The sequence below is a fragment of the Phyllopteryx taeniolatus genome, chromosome 5, assembly GCF_024500385.1.
Source record: "Phyllopteryx taeniolatus isolate TA_2022b chromosome 5, UOR_Ptae_1.2, whole genome shotgun sequence".
Classification (NCBI taxonomy): Eukaryota; Metazoa; Chordata; class Actinopteri; order Syngnathiformes; family Syngnathidae; genus Phyllopteryx; species Phyllopteryx taeniolatus.
The window spans coordinates 15039831-15060463 of NC_084506.1; the positions used below are offsets into that span (position 1 = coordinate 15039831).

The following is a 20633-nucleotide window of genomic DNA, read 5'->3' on the forward strand; positions in this document are numbered from 1 at the left end:
CAGCCATAAGTACTTTTGTGTACATAAGGAAATCATATTTTAAATGTAATATTGAACTACATCACATCACTAGCACATTTCGACAATACTAGCATGAACAGTCAATGTAGCATCTGCAGCTTGAACTAGCTATCATGATTACTATTGCGGCAACACATCATCAGTAGGGTAAAACCAAGCTGTCTCACAATGGTCTAAACCCAGCTCACGTTCCCTATGAGTGGGCGAACAATCCAATACTTGGCGAATTCCGCTTCACAATGATAGGAAAAGCAGACATGGTCGCTATGAATGCTTGGCCGCCGCAAGCTAGTTGTCCCCTTGGTTACATTTCTGACAGCTCCAGCTTACGTAGCTGCCGAGATACAGCCTACTACCAACCATAGTGAAGCTGTTTTCCATATCAAATATTAACGAGAAATCGTTTCATCTGCCAGCCGTTTTGGATCATTTAGAGCAGCTTGAAAAAGGGCATCCTGGACATTTCAAACACAAATTATCTTGCAAACCCAAAAGGGCATCAAAGAGTATAAATACGTAAACAAACAAATAAATAAATAAGGCGGCACGGTGGTCATGAAAAACTGCAGATATGATAAGAAATATTGCATTTGACTTACATAGCACTTTTCCAGGAACTCAAAGCTGATCAGTGTTCTCGTGTACACTTCTGCTCTGTGTGACCATTTCCCCAGCCAACTCATGTTGATTACTTGTGATAAAGAAAGAATAGAAAGAATGACTGAGTATTTTTGTTGTTGTTTTAACCTAATCCTGTTTGGCTATTAAGTCATGCAGAATGGTGTCTCTGTATGCCTTATCATGCTGGAACTGTTCTGCTGTGCAACAGGAAAGTTTAATATACTCTGTGTTGGTATTACGTTTGCTATTTATTGGAAATACAGTTAATCAGAACAAGGCTTGAGAGGGGATAAACAGAGAGAAAAGAGAGAACATTGCACAAAAAAAGAACAAAACAACCTATGCATAACAACTAGTATTGCCACAGTTACCTTAAAAAAAGTAACAGTTACTTTACTGATTACTTGAGCTTAAAAGTAACAGCTATTTTACTGATTACTTGATTTCAAAAGTAACTAAGAAAAAAGTAACTTTTTTGTTACTTTCGGCAACTGCCAAGTGGCAGGAATATCACTTATCCGCAGTACAAAACAAAAAAAAGTATTATGCATTATTAAAAGTATCTAAAGCGAGACGTGCAAGTCCAGTTTTTCAAATGAGTCCGTTTCCACTTTTTACAGAGTTTGAATCTGCAGGTGCACCACTTGTTGCATCACCGAGCGACGAGCGATGAGCGATGAGCGACAAACACTTACACAGTACACTATTTCACATTAGTGACACGCAGCAACGCACATATTGGAACGCGTACAACTAAAGAGAACTTACAGTGAGACGTCCAGCAACAGTAAACCTCTGAACAACACGATTAACAGCCGACTTTTGTGCCCCAACAATCCATTTTTTGGCATGTCGGTCCCGGGACTGGCTTTAGGGGATTTCCGGCCAATATTTCAAACAAAAATATTTCAAACTAAAGGTGCCTCCTCCAAAAAAAAGAATATGGCGTCGTTCGTGCTGTATCGTTCACAGTTCTTCACACGTTTTTGTGACAATACGAGAACATGTCACTTTCGACGTGTTCATGGGAATTAGTTCACCATAAATTAAGTGCAAGAGAATATATGAATTTCAACTTAAGTCATACAGTGCTAAACACATTTTTAGTAGTTTCTGTACACTAATACTCCAGGATGTTGAAGCTCATTATTCATTCAACATTATAAGTATTTTTACGCTCACGTTATTCATGATTTTTCACATTTACAATTTAGAAATTTTTGAATTATTTAAAGAGATGTCAAATAATAGTTATTGCATTACTGACCAGAAATGTTCTTTTTACGTTTCATGAGTTTCGGATTTTTCGGATCCCACTGATGGTTCAAATTGTGGGTGTAAATATTTTGGTATTAATGGTAAAAAGGGTCAATGTTTTACAGTGTAAACACAATCTTAATAAATTTAAGTTTTACAGGCCACATTAAAACACTTCATAATGCTGGATGATCTCATTTTTTTGGCGCAGTCGAATACATTTGTTAAGAACTGTACAGTATATTTTCCACCAATATAAATCTTTTCTTAATCTTTTTCTGGGGTGTTTTAATTACTTGTTTCCAACACTATTAAGAGGGCTTTCAGTTTGGTCTTATTTAGGAATTAGTTTTTTTTACAGCAGTAAAATCTTATTGTGCATTTTTTTAAATAAATAAGTAAATATGCAATGCAACAAGGAAAAAGTTTTATCAGATTTTTGTTTTTATTTAAATTGATATGAACGGACAGACAGACACATACATACATACATAGATACATGGATGTTGGAATCACTTGAGTATTTATTTTTCTGATGACTTTTTACTTTTACTCCTTACTCTTTAAACACAAGTACAGACACTTTCCAAAAAAAATTCATATCATGGAAATGTTTATTTCTTTCCATAATTCCATTCAAAAAATTAAACTTTCATAGATTATAGATTGAGGGGCCACAATTTAAACAATTTCAAGTATTTATTTGTTTATTTTTACATAATTTGGGCTTCCAGCTCATAAAACCCACAAATTCAGGAATTCAAAACATTTGAATACTGTGCAGAAATCACCATTTACTTCTCATTTTTTTAAGGGAAAAAAAGACATTAGGGTCACATTAAATCAATCAAAATATGGTGCTTTCAAAACAATGTGTTAATCTTCAATACTTGCAGCAATACTTTGCTTTAATCACTGCCTCGACGCGCCGTGGCATTGAGGAAGATGCGACACAGGGCAAAGGTAGAGGTGGCAAAGGCCAAACAAGAGGCATATGATGACATGTATGCCAGGATGGACACCAAAGGAGAAAAGGATCCATACAGGTTGACCAGACAGAGGGATAGAGATGGGAAGGATGTGCAGCAGGTTAGGGTGATTAAGGATAGAGATGGAAATGTGTTGACTGGTGCCAGTAGTGTGCTAGATAAATGGAAAGAATACTTCGAGGAGTTGATGAATAAGGAAAATGGGAGAGTAGAAGAGGCAAGTGTGGTAGACCAGGAAGTGGCAATGATTAGTGAGGGGGGAGTTAGAAAGGCATTAAAGAGGATGAAACATGGAAAGGCAGTGGGTCCTGATTACATTCCTGTGGAGGTATGGAAGCATCTAGGAGAGGCCCCCTCTCCTAGATGCTTGGAGTCCTTCAGATGTTTTTTTTTTTTGTTTTGTTTTTAGCAAACTCCATGCGGGCTTTCATGTATCTTGCACTGATCTTATTTCTCACCATCTTGGAGTCTTTCAGATGTTTTTTAAATTTTTTTTTTTAGCAAACTCCATGCGGGCTTTCATGTGTCTTGCATTGAGTATAGGCTTCCGTTGGGCCACTCTGCCATACAGCCCCGACAGGTGGAGGATTGCAGTGATGGTTGACTTTCTAGAACATTTCCCCCATCTCCCGACTGCATCTCTGGAGCTCAGCCACAGTGATCTTTGGGTTCTCCTTTACCTCTCTCACCAAGGCTCTTCTCCCCCGATTGCTCAGTTTGGCTGGACGGCCAGCTCTAGGAAGGGTTCTGGTCATCCCAAACGTCTTCCATTTAAGGATTATGGAGGCCACTGTGCGCTTAGGAAACTTAAATGCAGTTAATTCATGATTTAACAAGGGGTGTAATTACCTTTTCACAAGGGTAGCTTGCAATAGTTTTTTTTCTTTGTCCTGAATAAAGGAAATAACTTACTTGGGTTATCGTTGTCTGATATTTACATTTGTTTGATGTTCTTAAACATTTATGAAAGTGGGAAAACTATGCAAAAAATGACAATTTGAGAAGGGGGCAAATACTTTTTCATAGTATTGTTTGCTGTTTTGCCTATGCGGGATAGCAAGGAACAAAAACCCATCCCATAAATCACCTAGTGGAAAGGGTGTGTGCCCTGAACAGCCCCTTATGCTTGTCCACACGGGTGGTGAGTCTGCAAGGTGGTGGCTGGGTTATTATATTCACGACTCATAATCTTAATTCTGCTCCTAGCCCTGATATATGGCTTACAAGTGCATCTATTTATTTAGTTGTGAAGGTGTTAACAAGTTCGTCTTGTTGAGAATGGAATGTTCTTCCTGAAGGGAACTTCAGACTACAAACAGCATGTCCCAAACCTGTCTCAACTCATACTATTGGTATTTCCAGGTATTCCAAAGTAGAGTTTATGAATAAAAATGACTCATCTGAAGTCAAAACAAAGACATTTCCTAAGGCGAAAACGCATTCCTTCAATTTTCATGGTATGAGGGATGTGTGTTGCTTGTCCAAAACAATCAAGATTTTAGCACGTTGTTTTAAATGGGATTTGAACATTGACAGGCTACTGTAAATTTGCTTTCCTAGGATATCGAAGACCATATGGAGGGGGTTACACATGCTTTTGTGGAATATCCAAAATTAGGACAATACAGTGGTTCTCAAACTTTTTACACCAAGTACCACATCAAAAAATACTTTGCTCTTCAAGTTCCACCATAATGGTCAACATTATAATACTTAGAGGTGTTCATCAAAATGAGGCAGGTCTTATTCCTTATTCCTAAAAAGCCTATTTATTATTGTAATCCACTGTAACATTATGCACACAGGGATCTTGTTTGATGTACATCCTGTGTCCGAGATGCACAAAAATGATCAGGGACACATAAAGCATGGTGAATCTGCGTCCAGACGCACATCATCACTTACCTACTGTACGTATGTGTGCAAGGCTTGAATTAAGTGGTCTCTCATTGCTGTTTGCGGGTTAAAATTAGCTTTTTGGACAAATTGCGATGCCGAATTGAGGAGCAAGAAATGGTGAAAGTGTGGTAGGATTTCATAGTGAAATGCAAGGCGAGCAGACGTTCATTGTAACACGGATTTTTCTCTCCACTGAGTATGACGCCGCATCACGGGACCCAAGTGAGAGGTGAAGTTAACATAGTGCAAATCAGTGAGCTTAACATTAGTCTACTTTACTAAAATAACGCTACCCTGCAGGCTGCAGAGTGTCTCTTTTAATTATGAGTACCGTCAAATGTGTTTTTTTTTTTACCGTGACAAGGACACTATAATGCAACCATAGCAGTACATATAGTGTCCTTTTTGCTCAGTGTAGTCACTATGTGAAATATGGCCAATGTGATGATCTGTAAGTGGTAATGAGAAACGTGGCAAATGTGGCCAGAGAGGAATAAGAGGAAAATGGATCATCATCACCTATCCAAACAGAAGAGGGTTTTGGTGAAGGGAACCGAAGGAAATATATTTCTGTCAAGGTTTCTTTATTTTCATAGTCGTACAAACAAGTTTTCTTATTCCTAGTTAGCTGGTCTATGCTCATAAATGCACAGCCATGAACCTAATGTATTAAGGTCACAAAATGCTAAAATGCTAGCTTTTTAAGTGAAGATGCACAAAGGCTGTTAATGCTTTTTAAATAATAATAACAATAACAATGCCTTATCTTTTATGCAAAATGTGAATTCAAGAATTAAAAACTGCTGATTGTATTAAAAAGGAAACCAATTAGTCACTGCTCTGTGGAAGGTCTTATCTAGTTTCAAACTGGCGCTGACCCGTGTGATCGACTCGGCTACGTGCTCTCTAGTATTGTCTATGCTTGTGTTTTTCGGTCGTCTTTGGAGACATTCCTCGAATCAAACACAAGGGAACATTTGCTAAACATTAGGGAGTCTACCCTGGACTTTCTCTCACCAACTTTCGCAAATCCACTCACTCGCCTCGTGAGTTTGCATCTTTCATTCTCGCCGGTGTTTACATTCCTCCTCAAGCTAACACAAATGCCACACTGATGCTCGCTGAACAAGTAAACGAAATGGAAAAAAATCACCCCAACTCACCCCTCATTATTCTTGGGGACTTTAACAAAGCTAAACTCAACCACAAACTCCCTAAATACAAACAGCACATCGACTGTCCCACCAGGGAAAATAAAATTTTAGACCACTGCTATACTACGCAAAATGCATACCGTGCCATACCTCGTGCAGCTCTGGGCTCGTCTGCTCACTGCTTAATTCACTTCATACCAAGATAGAGGCAAGAACTTAAATGCGCAAAGCCTACGGAGAAAAGAGTGAAAAAGTGGACCAAGCAAAGATAGAACTTCAAAGCTGTCTAGACTGCACAGACTGGAGTGTCTTTGAAAATTCAGCTGGCAGCCTGGATGAATATACTGACAGTGTCACATTCTATATCAGTTTCTGTGAAGAAGTGTGTGTACCAACAAAGTCATTTCGTAAATTCAATAAGCTGTGGTTCAATGCCAAACCTAAGCAACTTCGTCAGGCTTAAGAGGACGTATATCAAAGTGGGGATAGGGCCCTATATAATCGGGCTAGAAACCAGCTGACTAAAGAAATTAACATTGCAAAAAACGTTTCCCGCTAACGACTTTAAATCAGTCTGGCATGCATTACAATCGCTAACAAATTACAAGCGACCAACCCCCCAAGCTGACTAGCCAATGACTTGAACACCTTCTACTGCAGATTTCAAAAGAAAACTTTCACACCCCACCCCCACCGAGCCGCACCACCGACCACCATTACACCTCTGACTTCTGCGTTGACAATTCCACGAAAAGAGACACATCTTCAAACAACAAAATATGAACAAAGCGGCAGGCCCAGACCTTGTGTCCCTATCCTGCCTCAAAGTCTGCGCGGACCAGTTTGCTTCAGTCTTAACACAGATCTTCAATAGATCTCTGGAACTGTTTGAAGTACTATCCTGTTTCAAACGTGCCACCATCATCCCAGTCCCCAAGAAACCTGCAATCTCGGGTCTGAATGATAATAGGCCTGTCGCCCTGACTTCTGTGGTCATGAAGTCCTTTGAACGCCTTGTGCTGGACCACCTCAAGCGCGTCACAGGTTCCTTGCTAGAACCCCTGCAGTTTGCCTACAAACAGGTCTACGGATGAGGACCTACGCAAGGATCCTGTTGGTGGACTTCAGCTCTGCGTTCAACACCATCATCCCAAAACTCCTCTCCTCCAAGCTTCTCTCGCCTGCCATCTGCCAGTGGATTTACAGCTTCCTGACGGGCAGGAAACGGCAGGTGATGCTGGGGGACACCACCTCATCTACATGCACCACCAGCACCGGGGCGCCCCAAGGTTGTGTCCTCTCTCCTCTGCTCTTGTCTCTCTACACGAGCGACTGCACCTCAACGTGCCTGGCTGTCAAACCCCTGAAGTTTGCAGACGACACCAGTCATCGGCCTCATCAAAGACGGTGACAAGTCTGCGTATCGACAGGAAGTGGAGCGGCTGGAACTGTGGTGCGGCCGACAGAACCTGGAGCTGAACATGCTCAAGACTGTAGCGATGATCGTGGATTTCAGGAGTCATTCTTCACCACAGCTGCCCCTCATGCTGTCCAACTGCCCTGTGTCAACCGTCGAACCTTCAAGTTCCTGGGAATTACAATATCTCAGGACCTGAAGTGGGAGACCAACATCAATTCCATCCTCAAAAAGGCCCACCAGAGGATGTACTTCCTGCGGCTTCTGAGAAAGCACGGCCTGCCACGGGAGCTGCTGAGGCAGTTCTACACAGCGGTCATCGAATTAGTCCTGTGTTCTTCCATCAGTCTGGTTTGGTGCTGCTACAAAAAAAGACAAATTCTGACTCCAACGGACAATCAAAACTGCTGAAAAGATTCTCGGTAAACCCCCACCCACCCTTGAGGACTTGCACGCTACCAGAACTAAGACAAGAGCATGGACCCGCCACCTCTTCCAGCTCCTTCCCTCAGGTAGGCGCTACCAAACAATGCAAACTAAAACAAGCAGACATTCCAACAGCTTATTCCCTCTTGCCAGTTAACTTACAATTCCATTGCAACAAGCTGCCAATTTATGTCTTGAGTTAGTTGTCACATCTCTGCCGGGCCAATTATACATTACTCGTGCACTCACAGTATTAATCTCGCCACGCTGCACTATTTGCATATCTGTTGTTGACCAATAATGGCCACTCATGAGCCTGAGTAGCATCTGCAACATTTGCACAATCGACATTGTCCCATTGTATCACACTACTCGTCATTTTCAACTGCATACATTTCTTGAAGTCTGTGGCCTTTGCACAATGGTCATTGCACCGGACTGTTGTTGCATTAGTCATTCCAAACTACTCTAATTGCTAGAGTACTATGGATCTTTTTGCACAATTGTCAAAAAAAGAAATACAAAATGAGGAGAGAGAGAGTGAGTGAGTGAGCGTGAGAGTGTAAGTTAACCCTTTTAGCACCATAATAGATATATGCATTAGTTTCACAGCTTTCAGGGGCAGTTTTAATGATTAAAATTGCACAAAGTAGCGAGGAGTTACGGTAATTTCAAATACAAATGCGTCGCGGTGTCACCGGTGATCCCTGTCGTTTTAAAAAGGTTAACTGTTAACGTTGACTTATTGTAAAATGCAGCCCTACGTTTATTTAGTAAATGAGAGAACATGACAAAGTTGTGCTCATGTTTTATTACCAGGGAAAAAGATGTAAGGTGTGTACAATTTGTTATTATTTATCTAATATTATTATGAGTGGCATAAAAAACATCAATGATACCATCATTTATCTTAAAAGTTCTTGGGAAAATATATTGTTCGAAAATATTTGCCATCGTGGCATGCCGAAACATATATTGAGAGAGAGCAACATCAATTAACACCAAAATATTATACAAACATTATAAAAGACAGAGTAACAACTGTAAAAAAAATCTGAAATGTAGCAGGACTGCCAAGGCAAGAACCATGAGATAGCTGAGGATTACTGTATCTGTATTCCATGACGATAAATTGCAGGAACTCATTGTTTCAGGGCTGGGACTCTTTTCCATGACGTGTGCATCCGTGGACTCACACAGTCTCAAATGTAAAGTGATGTATGGTACAGTTTAAACATAGATACTGCACTTAAATCGTTTAATTTTTTTATTTTAATTTTAATTTATTTATTTAATTATAGGAAAAAAAACTGTATTTGATTAATGATGCAATTCAAATGTATTGCACATAAAAAGTTTAATAAAAATGTACTTGAATAAATGTTTAAAAATAGTTAAAGATTAAATGTAAACTGTACTTAAAAGTAAAATACAACTGAACTATACTTTAAAAATGTACTAGAAAGTAAGGCGTACTGTACATGAAAAGGAAAAAAATAAGTTCTGCACTGGTTTAAAAACAAAAGTTGAAACAAGCTGTAAGCGTAGTTACAAATGTCATTCCAATATGTATGATTGTATTTCATGTTTTCATAGCTGTACATTTTATTAGTATTTATTTCAGTGATTCTTTCGCGGACTACTAGAAAGACTCCCGAGTAGTCACAATCATCAATCTTCGAGGGGCGGCACGACATTCCCCCAACAAATGTATTTTGAACGTTCAGACGTCCACCCATATTGTTTTTGAACGTTTGGATCGGCAAAATGTTTCGTCAACACCCTTAGAGCTTAGTTGTACTGTCCCAGAAAACATTGACAATGAGCTACTGGCAAGTAGGCAAGCAATTACATGACGGCGTAAAATGGCTTAAGTACTGTATACTTAAGCGATAAGAGTTGATGGAAAAAATGCATCGTTACGTAAGAGCGTCATGGATAAATGGCGCCGAGCCAACACAGGTTCACAGACTTTACTCCAAACATTCCTGTTCCTGACATGTTTACAAGCCTTAATCCACACTGTAGAATGAAGCCTCAAGGATGTACATCCAACAGGATGTTATTGACTCATTAATTGCATTCTGGTATCTAGGCGGTGACTAGCTGAAGACAAGACACTGGTAATCATCTTACAAAATGTAGTACATGTATTTTATTTAGAAGGATTACCTCACATCATATGGCTTTGATGATGTCAGAGAATGTGAGCTCAACTTGTCACAATATAATGACATCATGGCTATGATGCCATCAAACATAATGCTGGAAAAATATTATGTGTTGAAATGCATTACCTTATCGGAAAAATAGTTCACCCACATAATAACCATAAGAACTTCATGAATCTCAATGACATTTTCCCCTGAAAGAAGACACTGCCAGTCATGTTACCGGATAAGGTTAGGTTAGCAAATTATTTTATTTGACTTTGCAACCAAAACTGCTCTCAATTATTATTATTGTACTGTATATTTGTCATTAAACTACTGAGAGTCAGTATTGCTGGTTTCAGTCCCAACTGCACATAAGTACAGTATAGTACTGTTGATCCATGTAAACTCGTCACATGCAATGCCACTGCAAATTCTTGATGCTTTTTTAATTCACATTCAGATATGCATATATCGTATGCAAAGTATAGTTTTCTAATAATATATCTATTTACGTATAACTGTTACTGCACTTCTGTTCTTATTGCTGGTGTTTATTTTATATTTCATTCTCAACTTATACTGTATATAGACAATTTATTGATACCTGTATATGTGTATCTGATGCTGCTGAAAATTTGTGCTACTGTTCACATTCACTCCTGTATTTTTTCATATGAAGTCTGACTTTCACAGCCATATACTGCATAATGTTTCTGTAGTTGCCATACACTGCTGCTCTTTCTGGTCATATTGCTTGATGTTTTAGGTTCGAGCTTATGTACAGCACTTTTTATTTTTAATTTTTATTTTTTTTAAAGTTGTTAAGTCAATTAAGTTGTGTTGAGGTATTGTGAATACGCATATATATACATATATATAATATTTTTTTAAATATTCCTATTCTTGTGTGCTGCTACTGTCCACTTTGCAGCTTTAAAACTGGAATTTCCCAATAGCCTAAAAAGGGTCTATTGTATTGTGTATTTTTTTTAAATTGCAGCTAAGCTTGTGAGGCAGTTCCATAGGCTGTCAAAGTTGCATCTAATCTTGCCAATTCATCAGGTCAAACCTTATGATTATACACTTGTAGCATCTAAAACATTTTTGCAAAAGCAGCTAAGAGCAGCAGGGTTAAGATAAAGTAATGGCCAGAAGTAATTTGGCCAATGAGACTCTATGCACAATATAATATATTATATTGCAACCCTATGGGGGGCACGAGCCAGAGCAAACTGTAGGCCGGTCCCAAGCCCAGATAAATGCATAGGGTTGCGTCAGGAAGCGCATCCGGCTTAAAACTTTGCCAAACAAATATGAGCGTTCATCCAAAGAATACCATACCGGATCGGTCGTGGGCCGGGTTAACAAAGTCCGCCACCGGTGCCGTCAACCTGCAGGCCGCCGGTGGAAATTCAGCTCCTGTGGGTCGAAGTCGAAGAAGAAGAGGTCGAAAGTGGGTTCTTCGGAAGAAAGAGAAGAGGAAAGCAGAGAGCCTAGAACTGAATGTGGGGACTTTGAATGTTGGGACTATGACAGGAAAATCTTGGGAGTTGGTTGACATGATGATTAGGAGAAAGGTTGACATATTGTGTGTCCAGGAAACCAGGTGGAAAGGCAGTAAGGCTAGAAGTTTAGGGGCAGGGTTTAAATTATTTTACTATGGTGTAGATGGGAAGAGAAATGGAGTCGGGGTTATTTTAAAAGAAGAGTTGCCTAAGAATGTCTTGGAGGTGAAAAGAGTATCAGATCGAGTGATGAGGCTGAAACTTGAAATTGAGGGTGTTATGTATAATGTGATTAGTGGCTATGCCCCACAGGTAGGATGTGACCTAGAGGTGAAAGAGTAATTCTGAAAGGAGCTAGACGAAGTAGTTCTGAGCATCCCAGACAGAGAGAGAGTCGTGATTGGTGCAGATTGTAATGGACATGTTGGTGAAGGAAATAGGGGTGATGAAGAAGTGATGGGTAACTATGGCATCCAGGAAAGGAACTTGGTGGGACAGATGGTGGTAGACTTTGCAAAAAGGATGCAAATGGCTGTAGTGAACACTTTTTTCCAGAAGTGGCAGGAACATAGGGTGACCTACCGAGAAGCACGCAGGTGGATTACATCTTGTGCAGACGATGTAATCTGAAGGCGGTTACCGACTATAAGGTAGTGGTAGGGGAGAGTGTGGCTAGACAGCATAAGATGTGTAAGATGACTCTCGTGGTGGGGAGGAAGGTTAGGAAGACAGGTAGAGCAGAGAACCATGTGGTGGAAGCTGAGACAGGACGAGTGTTGTGCAGCTTTTCAGGAAGAGGTGAGACAGGCTCTCGGTGGAGAGGAGGAGCTTCAAGAAGACTGGACCACTGCAGCCAAGGTGATCAGAAAGGCAGGCAGGAGAGTACTTTGTGTAGCTTCTGGCAGAAAGGAGAGAAGGAGACTTGGTGGTGGACCTCAGGAAATCATACAAGGAAAAAGGTTAGCTAAGAAGAAGTGGGACACTGAGAGGACCAAGGAGAGGCGAAAGGAATACATTGAGACATAGGGCAAAGGTAGAGGTGGCAAAGGCCAAACAAGAGGCATATGATGACATGTATACCAGGTTCTACACTAAAGAAGGAGAAAATGATCTGTACAGGTTGGCCAGACAGGGGGATAGAGATGGGAAGGATGTGCAGCAGGTTAGGGTGATTAAGGCAAGAGATGGAAATATGTTGACTGGTGCCAGTAGTGTGCTAGATAAATGGAAAGAATACTTTGAGGAGTTGATGAATGAGGAAAATGAGAGAGAAGGGACAGTAGAAAAGGCAAGTGTGGTGGACCAGGAAGTGGCAATGATTAGTAAGGGGGGAGTGAGAAAGGCATTAAAAAGGATGAAAACTGGAAAGGCAGTTGGTCCTGATGACATTCCTGTGGAGGTATGGAACCATCTAGGAGAGGTGGCTGTGGAGTTTTTGACCAGCTTGTTCAACAGAATTCTAGTGCGTGACAAGATCCCTGAGGAATGGAGGAAAAGTGTACTGGTGCCCATTTTTAAGAAGAAGGGTGATGTGCAGAGCTGTGGGAACTATAGAGGAATAAAGTTGATAAGCCACACAATGAAGTTATGGGAAAGAGGAGTGGAGGCTAGACTCAAGACAGAAGTGAGTATTTGCGAGCAACAGTATGGTTTCATGCCTAGAAAGAGTACCACAGATACATTATTTGCCTTGAGGATGTTGATGGAAAAGTACAGAGAAGCTCAGAAGGAGCTACATTGTGTCTTTGTAGATCTGGAGAAAGCCTATGACAGAGTACCCAGAGAGAAACTGTGGTACTGCATGCGGAAGTCTGGAGTGGCAGAGAAGTATGTTAGAATAATACATGACATGTACGAGGGCAGCAGAACAGCGGTGAGGTGTGTTGTAGGTGTGACGAACGAATTTAAGGTGGAGGTGGGACTGCATCAGGGATCAGCCCTGAGCCCCTTCCTGTTTGCAGTGGTGATGGATAGGCTGACAGATGAGGTTAGACTGGAATCCCCGTGGACCATGATGTTTGCAGATGACATTGTGATCTGCAGTGAAAGCAGGGAGCAGCTGGAGGAACAGTTAGAAAGATGGAGGCATGCACTGGAAAGCAGAGGAATGAAGATTAGCAAAAGTAAAACAGAATATATGTGCATGAATGAGAGGGGTGGTGGGGGAAGAGTGAGGCTCCAGGGAGAAGAGACAGCAAGGGTGGAGGACTTTAAATACTTGGGGTCAACCATCCAGAGCAATGGTGAGTGTGGTCACGAAGTGAAGAAACGGGTCCAAGCAGGTTGGAAAGGGTGGAGGAAGGTGTCAGGTGTGTTATGTGACAGAAGAGTCTCTGCTAGGATGAAGGGCAAAGTTTATAAAACAGTGGTGAGGCCAGCCATGATGTACGGATTAGAGACAGTGGCACTGAAGAGACAACAGGAAGCAGAGCTGGAGATGGCGGAAATGAAGATATTGAGGTTCGCTCTTGGAGTCACCAGGTTGGATAAAATTAGAAATGAGCTCATCAGAGGGACAGCCAAGGTTTGATGTTTTGGAGACAAAGTTAGAGAGAGCAGACTTCGATGGTTTGGACACATCCAGAGGAGAAATAGTGAGTATATTGGTAGAAGGATGATGAGGATGGAGCTGCCAGGCAAGAGAGCTAGAGGAAGACCAAAGAGAAGGTTTATGGATGTCGTGAGGGAAGACATGAGGGCAGTTGGTGTTCGAGAGGAGGATGCAGGAGATAGGCTTACATGGAAAAGGATGATGCGCTGTGGCAACCCGTAAAGGGACAAGCCGAAAAGAAAAGAAGAAGAGTCTCCACCACCACAGTGGGTTTTAACCATAACAACCAAGTGTAGACTGTAGAATATATAAAGCGGCTGAAATAAGCATTTAACACCTCGCCATTTTTCTCAAATATATTTCCAAAAGTGCGATTGACATGACAATTTCATCAGATGTTGGGAGCAACCCAAGTAAACCATACATAAAGAAAGTAGAACAAATAAGCTCAGAAATTAAGTTGTGTGTAATAATGTGAAATGACACAGTGAGAAAGTATTGAACATGCCAACTGGTATTAATTTAATACTTTGTACAAAAGCCTTTGTTTGCAATGACAGCTTCAAGACGCCTCCTGTATGGAGAAACTAGTGCATGGATTGGGCTGGTGTGATTTTGGCCCATTCCTCCACACAAGCAGTCTTCCAATCTTGAAGGTTCCGTGGGCTGCTTTTATGGACCTTAAGTTTCAGTTCTTTCCATACATTTTCAATTTGATTCAAGTCAGGTGATTGGCTGGGCCATTCTCATAGAGCTTTATTTTTTTTCTTTGAACCCAATTGAGAGTTTCTTTGGCAGTATGTTTTGGATCATTATCCTGCTGAAATGTCCAACCTCGTTTCATTTTCATCATCCTTGTAGATGCCAGCAATTTTTTTTTCTAGAATGTCTCGGTACACTTGCCCATTCATCTTTCCTTCAATGTGAAGTTTACTAGTACCGTTTTCTGAAAAGCAGCCCGACATCATCATGTTCCCACCTCTGAACTTCACTGTTGATATGGTGTTTTTGGGGTGATGTGCAGTGCCATTTCTCCTCCAAACGTGGTGTGTAATATTGGATCCAAACAGTTAAATTTTGCTCTCATCAGACCAGACTATATTCTCCCAATATTTAACTAGCTTGTCCAAATGTTGTTCAGCAAACTTTAAACAAGCTTTTTTTTTTTTCAGCAATAGGGTCTTGCGTGGTGAGCGTGTATACAGGCCATGGCGGCGGAGTGCAATATTCACTGTTTTCCTTTTGACAACAGTACCTGCTAATTCCAGGCCTTTTTGAAGCTTTCCACAGATGGCCCTTGGCTCTTGGAGAACTCTTCCGATTATTTTTTCCACTCCTCTGTCAGATATCTTGCAAGGAGCACCTGATCAAGGCAAATTTATGGTGGTTTGATGGCTTTCCACTTACATATTATGGCCCCAACCGTGCTCACTGGAACATTCAGAAGCTTAGACATGCTCTTGCAACCAATGCCATCGTTACGTTTTTCAACAATTAGTTTGCGATGGTCTTGTGACAGCTCCTTGCTCTTACCCATCATGAGATGTGTCTTGACTCACACCTTGGCAATAAGACCTTTTTGTAGGCCATCAATTAGGACTAGCTGATATTCACTTGTACTGACAACAGGCTGGCCGGCTGTTTGATTATTGATAGATTTTAGGTGTTGTCTTGGCTTCCATGCCTTTTTGCACTTCCCTTTCTTCGTGTGTTCAATCCTTTTTTCCCTGTGTCATTTCACATTATTACACACGACTTAATTTCTGAGTTTATTTGTTCTACTTTCTTTGTATGTATGGATGACTTGGGTTGTTCCCATGTTGACAGAAAAAAACAGAACTGTTGAATTTTTTGCAGATTTATTAAAAAATAAAAACTGAAATATCACACAGCCAGCATTCAGACCCTTTGCTGTGACACTCATATTTAACTCGGGTGCTGTCCATTTCTATTGATCATTCTTGAGATGGTCTAGCCGTTTTTGATTATACTGATTGGACTTGATTAGGAAAGCCATACACCTGTCTATATAAGACCTTACAGCTCACAGTGCATGTCAGAACAAATGAGAATCATGAGGTCAAAGGAACTGCCTGAAGAGCTCAGAGACAGGATTGTGGGAAGGCACAGAACTGGCCAAAAATAATTCTGCTGCACTTAAGGTTCCTAAGAGCACAGTGGCCTCCATAATCCTTTAATGGAAGACGTTTGGGACGACCAGAACCCTTCAGAGAGCTGGCCCTCTGGCCAAACTGAGCAACTGGGGGAGAAGAGCCTTGGTGAGAGAAGTAGAGAAGAACCCAAAGATCACTGTGGCTGAGCTCCAGAGATGCAGTCGGGAGATGGGAGAAAGTTCTAGAAAGTCAATCATCGCTGCAGCCCTCCACCAGTCGGGGCTTTATGGCCGAGTGGCCAGACGGAAGCCTCTCCTCAGTGCAAGACACATGAAAGCCTGCATGGAGTTTGCTAAAAGAAAAACACCTGAAGGACTCCAAGATGGTGAGAAATAAGATTCTCTGGTCTGATGAGACCAGGATAGAACATTTTGGCCTTAATTCTAAGCGGTATGTGTGGAGAAAACCAGGCACTGCTCATCACCTGTCCAATACAGTCCCAACAGTGAAGCATGATGATGGTGCCAGCATCATGGTGTGGGGGTGTTTTTCAGCTGCAGGGACAGGACGACTGGTTGCAATCGAAGGAAAGACTAATGCGGCCAAGTACATGGATATCCTAGACAAAAACTTTCTGCAGAGAGCTCAGGACCTTAGACTGGGCCGAATGTTTACCTTCCAACAAGACAATGACCCTAAGCACACAACTAAAATAACGAAGGAGTGGCTTCAGAACAACTCCGTGACTGTTCTTGAATGGCCCAGCCAGAGCCCTGACTTAAACCCAATTGAGCATCTCTGGAGAGACCTGAAAATGGCTGTCCACCAACGTTCACCATCCAACCTTACAGAACTGGAGAGGATATGCAAGGAGGAATGGCAGAGGAAAAACTTGTTGCATCATTCCCAAAAAGACTCATGGCTGTTTTAGCTCAAAAGGGTGTTTCTACTAAATACTGAGCAAAGGGTCTGAATACTTAAGGCTGTGTGATATTTCAGTTTTTCTTTTTTAATAAATCTGCAAAAATTTCAACAATTGTTTTTTTCTGTCAATATTGGGGTGCTGTTTGTAAATTGAGGAGAAAAATTAACTTAAATTATTTTAGCAAATGGCTGCAATATAACAGTGAAATATTTAAGGGGGTCTCAATACTTTCCGTACCCACTGTATTTCTTTATTTTTAAATAATTTAGGCTTCCAGCTCATAAAACCCACAAAATCAGGAATTCAAAAAATTAGAATACTGTCATTTACTTCCCAGTTTAAAAAAAAAACAAAAACAAAAAAATTAGGGTCACATTGAATCAATCAAATTATGGTACTTTCAAAATGATACGTTAATCTTGGTTGGGAATCCCTTTGCTTTAATCCCTGAGGGTAGCCCCTTGTTACATCTGTCAGAACTCATTAAACACCAGGGAGCTCATTGAATAAGCAGCCATACGTGGCCAAGCCACAACACTCCCTCCACTAAGTTTGACGTGTCACATGTTTTGGATCATGAGCTGTTCCTTTCCTTGTCCAGACTTCGTACTTTTCTCTCCCTTTCGTTCTGATCCAAGTTGACGTTGGTTTGGTCCAAAATTTCAAACATGAGGAATTTTTGAGATTATTATATATATTTTTTTGCTTTCCTTAACTTACTATACTGCACCTTGTTGTTTCATGAATGTGTCTCGTGATTGTTGATTTTGACATTCATGTGCCTACTTTCTCCAGATCAAGGATGGGCCTCTTCGATTGGCCCCTAGATTAATAATAAAAAAAATATATTTCCTCTACCGTAACAGAGCAGTTTTAATTTGTAATATTACCATTCACCACTACATAGCAGACATTGCTTACTATAGCGCCAGATCTTGTCCATGAGAGAATATGAATGGGGAAGCCTGAATGAAAATCAGCGGGGAGAGAGAATAATGACGCAATAGCGAAAAGCTGCGGTAAGATACAACTCGACCAAAAAAAAAAATCACAGTCCCATGTTGCCCCATGGTAGCGCTGACAAAAAATTGTGGCCACGTCATCATTTAAGTTGCCCATCCCTGCTCCAGAGAATTCTTGACTTGAAAATTTAAGGCAGCAAGACCCACAAATAAGCAGCAATTGAAGGTTGAAGGTGAAGGCCAGGCAAAGCTTCTCCAGGGAGATGATGTCCTGGGGCTCCCGAAACCAGGCAGTCAAAGGATTTTTCCCTAAAAATTTTAATTATGGTTATAAAAGTTACATCACAAATACCACTACTGCTTATAATAATCTTTTCCACATACATGTAAACCTCAAAGGTATAGTATGTTAAATGTCCACATGTACCTATGTGACAATACATACAAATTATCTGCATGGTATGGCAGCTTTTATTGTCAATCCGCGATATGTGTGGAACACACAGAGGATGAAAATATGTAAGCATTTCAGTAAACTGCTAGACCAAGTATTTGCAGAATAGCACAATATGGTGGTTACATTGTTTCGAAGTAAGTTCTTGATTCTCATTGGGTTTTTCTCAATTGTTATACAAAAAAATACAAGTGAAATATTCATTCTTGCATTCTGTTTTTGTCTCCAAGGTTGATGCAACAACCACCCTGGAGTACATACCCAGTCACAAGAAAATCTGCTTACTTCTCTCTGGGAATGCCAGAAAAACATTGCGAGGGTTTCTGCAATCAATCACCATTGGCCTTCTGGACAACCAACAAAGTTGCCGCCCGTGCCAGCAGAGTGTCCTCCAACAAAAGAGTGACCCTAACAACAAACCTGTGAGGCAGCTTGTCTTGAAACCTGCCTCTGTGACCCCTCATATAACCGAACTGCGATATAACATCCAAGAAAAGAGTGTTCATCCACCAAGGACAACTAAACTGAATAGTAGTGGACGGGAGTGTAGGGCATATCAACAAAGTATCCGCCCACTGATACATCGTGCTTCCAAGCACACGAAGGAAGCTTGCCAACTACCAATCTCCATTGGCCCTAAAATAACCAAACTGGATGTTAGACCCAATCAGCAGACTGCCCACACAACAATCTACAAGAATGTTAGAGGCACACAGCAAGTTGTCTATCAAACCATCACCTTGGATTTTGACAAATCCAAACAGAATCGAACCATCCAACAGCAGAGTACATGTCCACCAAGGACAATTACTCAGAAAACCAACCACCAGTGCAGTTCATATAAGAATATCCATCCAACAATCCACAATGATGCAAGAAAAATTGGTCAAGATATTTCACAATCCATTCCATTGGTACCTTATATAACACAAGTGCAGTCCAGGCCCCATCAGCAGAAGAAAACCAACCTGGAATGTAGGCACAATCAACACCGTGTCCGTCCACCAATCCGCAAGGATTGTAAACACAGTTATCAAGAAATCTCAAAGGGGCTTCAAATAACCCAACTTGAATGTCCGAATAGGCAGACTATGCATCCAATCCACAGGCCTGTCAAAGACATTCAACAAGATGTTTTACAACCCATCACCTTGGTCCCTGATATAGCCCAACTGCGGGGTAGCTCCCATCAGCATGGTGTCCGCCGACCAATTGACAAGCCCGCTAAAGTTTCTCGTGAAGATATTCCTGAACCCATCTCCATGGGGCTTCAGATAACTGAAGTCAAGTGCAGCACAGATCAACCATCCGTCCATACATCACTCCAAAAGGATATTTGTGACACGTGCTCTCACTTAACCCGGATAGATTTTTGTCCTAATAAAAAGAATAGTAATGAAGTCCAGAAGGGTGGTAGACACACTCGGTCAGTTGACCCACAACCCATTTCCATGTGCCTTCAGATAACACCACTCTAGCATGGTCTGCCAAGTGTCCACCCAACAAATCACAAGGATGCTAGACTCATCAAGCTGGACAATTCAGGGGGCTGGGGTAGGGTTGGGAGGGGGTGCATTCAGAAAACCCCCATAAATTGGTGCACACACCAGTGTCAGCAGCAAAGCCACCACTATTCTGTCCAAAGGTGCACACTGGTTCCCAAAAACAAACTTGGACTTGTAGTTTTCTGTGAATCTTTTGGACTAAACTTCACTCAGGTCAAAGGTTTATTATGAGAGCTCTTATCAGAGCTCTGTTAGCCTGCAGTTTAAATAGTATTGTCATTGTTTGTACAAGCCAGGACCAGACATTTAAAAAAAAAAAATCTGTCTCAAGATGGGAAGAGGTCATTTTAAGTACTGCATCTTAAAAAAAAAAGACGCTTGAAGTAGCTGGGATTACTTTGCTGAGACTACTCGTAGACTACCACTCCAAGTTTTAGCTTTACACTTTAGTTTTTGCATTTTACTCTTTATTTGTGATCGTTCATTAACAATTATTTGTGACACTAGTTACTGTATCTCTTGTGCAGCTGCGTGAGCTGTACCCAATGAGAGTATGTGTGAAATTAAATAAAAAAGAAAACAAAAGTTGGGGTGTCTAGAGAAAAGTCCAAAGAGGTTTTACTCTTGCAAATTTTAGAATTAGTTCAGAATTAAGATTCAAGATTGAGGGCAGTTGA

The 20633-nt window shown here is 41.0% G+C and overlaps 1 protein-coding gene across 2 annotated transcripts in view; it reads right to left on the reverse strand.

The window, feature by feature from the left end:
* The window catches only part of rassf7a (Ras association domain family member 7a), a 46757-nt gene extending 45220 nt beyond the window's left edge, over window positions 1–1537 (reverse strand). Inside the window, exons 1-2 of one of the 2 annotated variants that reach the window (XM_061772941.1) lie at window positions 1411–1529; window positions 621–712 (exon numbers count right to left, since the gene is read on the reverse strand). The gene's annotated coding sequence lies outside the window, so the exon portion shown is untranslated. Of the gene's footprint in view, window positions 1–620; window positions 713–1410 lie in introns of both variants that reach the window. The other variant, XM_061772940.1, reaches the window with a different exon arrangement.
* Between the last annotated feature and the right edge of the window lie 19096 nt (window positions 1538–20633).